The sequence below is a fragment of the Monopterus albus genome, unplaced genomic scaffold, assembly GCF_001952655.1.
Source record: "Monopterus albus unplaced genomic scaffold, M_albus_1.0 scaffold381.1, whole genome shotgun sequence".
Lineage (NCBI taxonomy): Eukaryota > Metazoa > Chordata > Actinopteri > Synbranchiformes > Synbranchidae > Monopterus > Monopterus albus.
In genome coordinates, this window is record NW_018128261.1 from 21446 (window position 1) to 27925 (window position 6480).

Here is a 6480-nt window from a genome sequence, read left to right on the forward strand (position 1 = left end):
AGGAGTGAGTCCCAGTGTCCGCAGCCCGGTCCTCTTCTCATCATCTCCACCACTGACTGTGTTCCCATCCGAAGCTCGACACCCGGTCCCAGTGTTACTCGTCTGTTCATTTCTTGGTCACTTGTTTTACACTGTAAATCAACTTGCACTGCTTGCATCGAAGTCAGCCACCTGGGTCCGTCAATTTTTGTGACTCGCTCACTTCCGTGTTCGAGCCATCCTAACATGAAGAAGCTGTCCCCTCACTTTAATTTTTACCCACAAGCCAAAGATTCTGTTAACACAGTAAAGGGTTTTTTCATTATAGGAACCTACTGAAATGTGCCGCACCATGTAATGCTCCTCACAAGTTCTGGATTTGTTTCCACTACGGAGCATCTGCTTTGGAGGTGCACTCTGGGAGCTAAATTTCAGCATCCCTCAGGAGGTAGTACAAAAAATCCTGTACCAGGACTGTACAGTGGGAGGGTGTGTGTGCCAGCAGAGCAGTTGCTGGTAATTGGTTAAATGTCCTCATCTTCATAATTCAAGCATTAGCATTACAAGCACTGTGTTAACATACAACTGACTGTGTGTGAGAGAGGAGCAACCCCTCATTCCTCTAAACAGAGATACTGACAGAGATAATACAGTGGAAAAACAAAACAAGATCGTTTGTGGCAACCCCGGAGGCTACGCTTGGAGGTGGCTAAACAAAGTATGGGGTATAGCAAGGAATTAAGTTACACTGATCAAAAAAATTAGGGAAAAACTTAAATCACACATTGGATCTCGATGAACAAATTATTCAAGTTGTAAACCTTTACTAATCTACACTGTATAATTTGTTCAGAATAACATGACAAAACAAAGGTCAAAGGAAACCAAAATCATCAACCCATGGAGGCTGGATACAAAAGCACACTGAAAATCAAAGTGAACAGTTAAAATCAGGTTCATCCAAGTTGTGTGAATTTCATCACGGCTACTCATAATGTGGCTCAGAAGTGTGTATTAGAATGTGCTGGGAGACACAGCAAACCTTCTTGTGACTGCATTTATGAGTGTGCCATCTTGGAGTAACTGGACTACCTGGCCAACCTGACTGGGATATACGTACTGCCTCATGCTACCAGTAGTGACAAGAGCAGTAGCAAAACACAAAACGTGAGAAAAATTGGTCAGGATAGATCAGGAGATAGCAATTGTTTGTGGCCACCACCTTTCAAAACCATTCCCTTTTGGGGGTTGTCTTTTGCCTCTCTATTGCACCTGTTGTCACTTTCATTTCCACCAAAGCAGGTGAAATTGATTCACATTCACTTGTGCTTCCGACTGTGGTTCAATGGGTAGAGCAGTCAACTCCCGGTCAGAAGTTCAAATCTCGGTGCCCGCAGTCAACATGTTGAAGTGTCCTTGGGCAAGACACTGAACCCCCAAGTTGCCCCTGATGGTTAGAGCCATCGGTTGAGTTGGCACGGCAGATGGCTCTCGGTTCTGTACGGGAAGCAAATTCCTTGTGTGTAACATACTTGGCCAAATAAAGGTGATTATCCTATTATCCTAACGGACAGATTGATGTTCCTAAGGTTAACCGACTTGGTGTTATACTGTAATAATCAAATGTTCCCTTAAATTTTTGAGCACTGTACTTTCTAGCAGGCCTTTTTTCCTACTACAGGCTGACTAGCTTGCTTTTTTTGGTGGAATAACAATGGACTCAGCCATGGCAGCTTCAGTATTTTACAGATATGATTCAATATGGTTCAGTGACTTGGTAAAGATTAAAGTAGAATCATATTTGTTATGTTATGCACATGTGAGATAAACAACAGGAAACTTTTGCTGAAATGCCTCTTGTGTAGCCAGGGAGCCTTTAAAGCCTAGTCACTGTGAACAGTCCTGTGAACATTGGCCTCCCCACTCTTTTCATTGAAGGGACTACACAACAGATGGATTCAAGCATACAGTGCCTTGCAAAAGTATTCGGCCCCCTTGAACTTTGCGACCTTTTGCCACATTTCAGGCTTCAAACATAAAGATATAAAACTGTAATTTTTTGTGAAGAATCAACAACAAGTGGGACACAATCATGAAGTAGAACGAAATTTATTGGATATTTCAAACGTTTTTAACAAATAAAAAACTGAAAAATCGGGCATGCAAATTTATTCAGCCCCCTTAAGTTAATACTTTGTAGCGCCACCTTTTGCTGCGATTACAGCTGTAAGTCGCTTGGGGTATGTCTCTATCAGTTTTGCACATCAAGAGACTGAAATTTTTGCCCATTCCGCCTTGCAAAACAGCTCGAGCTCAGTGAGGTTGGATAGAGAGCGTTTGTGAACAGCAGTTTTCAGTTCTTCCCACAGATTCTCGATTGGATTCAGGTCTGGACTTTGACTTGGCCATTCTAACACCTGGATATGTTTATTTGTGAACCATTCCAATGTAGATTTTGCTTTATGTTTTGGATCATTGTCTTGTGGGAAGACAAATCTCCGTCCCAGTCTCAGGTCTTTTGCAGACTCCATCAGGTTTCCTTCCAGAATGGTCCTGTATTTGGCTCCAGCCATCTTCCCATCAATTTTAACCATCTTCCCTGTCCCTGCTGAAGAAAAGCAGGCCCAAACCACGATGCTGCCACCACCATGTTTGACAGTGGGGATGGTGTGTTCAGGGTGATGAGCTGTGTTGCTTTTACGCCAAACATAACGTTTTGCATTGTTGCCAAAAAGTTCGATTTTGGTTTCATCTGACCAGAGCACCTTCTTCCACATGTTTGGTGTGTCTCCCAGGTGGCTTGTGGCAAACTTTAAACGACACTTTTTATGGATATCTTTAAGAAATGGCTTTCTTCTTGCCACTCTTCCATAAAGGCCAGATTTGTGCAGTATACGACTGATTGTTGTCCTATGGACAGAGTCTCCCACCTCAGCTGTAGATCTCTGCAGTTCATCCAGAGTGATCATGGGCCTCTTGGCTGCATCTCTGATCAGTCTTCTCCTTGTATGAGCTGAAAGTTTAGAGGGACGGCCAGGTCTTGGTAGATTTGCAGTGGTCTGATACTCCTTCCATTTCAATATTATCACTTGCACAGTGCTCCTTGGGATGTTTAAAGCTTGGGAAATCTTTTTGTATCCAAATCCGGCTTTAAACTTCTCCACAACAGTATCTCGGACCTGCCTGGTGTGTTCCTTGTTCTTCATGATGCTCTCTGCGCTTTAAACGGACCTCTGAGACTATCACAGTGCAGGTGCATTTATACGGAGACTTGATTACACACAGGTGGATTCTATTTATCATCATTAGTCATTTAGGTCAACATTGGATCATTCAGAGATCCTCACTGAACTTCTGGAGAGAGTTTGCTGCACTGAAAGTAAAGGGGCTGAATAATTTTGCACGCCCAATTATTCAGTTTTTTATTTGTTAAAAAAGTTTGAAATATCCAATAAATTTCGTTCCACTTCATGATTGTGTCCCACTTGTTGTTGATTCTTCACAAAAAATTACAGTTTTATATCTTTATGTTTGAAGCCTGAAATGTGGCAAAAGGTCGCAAAGTTCAAGGGGGCCGAATACTTTTGCAAGGCACTGTATATGTCCATGCAGATTCTCAGTCATCCAGGTAATAGTAAGCTGAAAAAACTTAGAAAAAAATCAACTGGACTAGGTTTTTTGGCAGAAGATGTTTCACCTGTCATCACCAATCACAAGACTAGAGAATTAAAGCTGTAAATTTTTTGTCAGGCAGCTGTCAGTTCTGAAGAGACAGAATGGTTTTAAAAAGCCTCTTTCTGCTACTGTGAGCTTGCAAAACTACAGATTTGGGTTTGCTGCTGTATGGACAAGGTTACGTGTAGAATGCTTGCAGCTATGGTTTTTGATAAGCTTATTTAAAGTGAAATTATTACTCCGATTTAAAACCTTGTCATAATATCTTCTGTGTGCACCCCATTGGGTGTGTAGATACATTCTGACAGGGTTAAGATTAGCAGGAGCCTTGCTGATGAAGGCACAGCCACTTTTGAGTTTAAATATTTGTTGCTATGCTTGCAGGTTTGTCACTGAATATACAGTGCGCTTTAATATTAATGCATTAGTTGTCATCAAGGTGACCTACTGTAAATTGAAGTTAGATGCACAGGTTTAATGAGTGTTCACATCCTGCCATAATCACTGTTGCTACCAAAGTAGGGGAGTGGGGGATACAACCTAATGTGGGGCAAAATGTCAGCTGGGCTTTTCATGCGGTCACACAAGGTTAAGCGGCATATGCTTTCACTCACATTACCATAGTCACTAGCCATGGTCTCCAGCCAAAATTCAGAAAGATTCATCTGCATTTTGGGAAAATGTGTGCCCAAGAGTGCAAAAGTAATTTTTTTTATTATAGGAATTTTTGGGTTAATGAGGGCTATATGTAAATAACAGAATACAACCTTGACTATAATCACCATCTTGTTACCAACAATGTTCCACCCTTTTGAAATATCTAATAAGAAGTGCTAGCTAGGCTGAAGTACAACCTCCATACTGCAGGCTAACACAGGGTTACAACTAACCCCACTTAAGTAAACAATGACAAGAATTTATTTCTTTGGAAACCATCCATATTTTACTGACCTGTGATGCTATTTTTTATTTTGTTTTAGCTTGTAGACAAAAAAATAATTTTTTCATTGTTTGACACACAGTTCCATGTCACATTCATATATAATTTGACATGTAAGTGGGTACCTATCACATGATCAATCTGTCATATAAATTGATATTATAAAATGCAGTATGGTTGGGAAATATCTTTGTTTGAAACACCATAGAATTATATTTTATAAATTTTGTTGCAAATTTACAACTAACCCTCTGTCTATTAGAATTAATCCAACCCATGGGGAAAGTTGTAACATTGTGTCTCCCGTCATCTTCAGTGGAACTATAAAAGAACAGTAGGTGTTAGAAACTTTCATGTTCATTTGTAGCAGAGATGTTTATGTTGCTTTTGTAAAAACATGATTGTTCCAACTCAAATATTTTTTAAACATTACTTAGCAAAAGGCTAACTTTGTTAGGTTGCACCCCATGCCCCCCTAACTATTATAACTGTTAAAAAAAGTATGATGAACTATATATACACAGCTTTGGCACAAACATCCACTTGGACCCAAATATTAAGTGATTAGATTTTGGTGGTCAAAGGTCAAGGTCTGATCGGAGGAGGCATACAACCGTGATGCAGTAATTCTGGCTTCATTTGTTCTATGGCACAATATACAGGTTTCTGATAACTCCCAATTTGTGCTGCAGTGGATGGTGTGACTCAAAAGAAAAGGTATTGGTCTGTGTGTGTAGGTTTCGATATACTTCCACCTTAAGGCTGTAGTAGTTAGGATCTGATACAAACTAAATTCATTCAGGCAAATCATCCCAATTTAAATAATCATTTAATATTACAATTCTGAACAGAGTATTAGTTAAATCTGGTAGTTAGGGAACAGAGAACAGAATCACTCCTCCTGCAATGGAATAGATAAAGTATTAAACTAGAAAAATGCATTTCCTGTCGTAAATGCGTGTGGATGCTAATAAGCGGAAAGATCGTCCTGAAAATGCCTGAAATCAATTGCTGAAACAGCTGAAAGATGAGAAGAAATGGCTGAAGTTCTTTGTTGAATAATCTAAAGGATTAGATGCAATAAATACAGGTAGGAATGCCCTTGAAGAGCTGAACATTTTGATACCCGAATGGCTTTTCTGGCTGAAAGTATGCTGAACTCCACATTCGCGCCACAGCACTACAGGAAACTTACACCTCTAGGGACTGACCTGTGTTTACCCGATTGGCCAGGGATCCGATCGATGGCATTGTCGCTCGATTGCTACTGCCCAGTGTCTCGGACGTTGTGTTGAATTTCTGCACTTGAATTTCTGCACCTGAATGTCACAGTCTGAATTATGAGTTGACTGAACTTTCTGGTTCTGAATAGTGCTTCTTGAAAGAAATGCATTGAATATACTTTTTGAAAATTAGACATGTACATTTTTATATTTGAATTATTTTAATAATATTGGTGTGGTTTGAAATCGAAATTATGTATTTTTCTAACTTGAAAATCTCTACTTGTAATTTCACTGTGTAAAATTCTGAGTGCATTAACTCAGAATATAGAATTCAAAGTATAATATTTCAAAACATATTATTCAGATGCTGATATAAATTCAAATCATTATGATGCCGTTTTGCTTCCATACATTTCTGGTGATGATGATCTTCAATATTTTTCAGGTGTTGACCTGTGGAGACCTTTGGATCAGGATGCACACAGAGCCAGGCACATGCAAAGCACCCCAGCTTATGCAGTTGTGGAAGTGAACCGATACCTGGCTGATCCTCCCCTGGAAAGAACTGATGATGCCCTCACATACTGGGCCACCCATAAAACAGTTTACCCAAACCTCTATAAATTAGCCAAGCATTTCCTGTGTACCCCAGCCTCATCT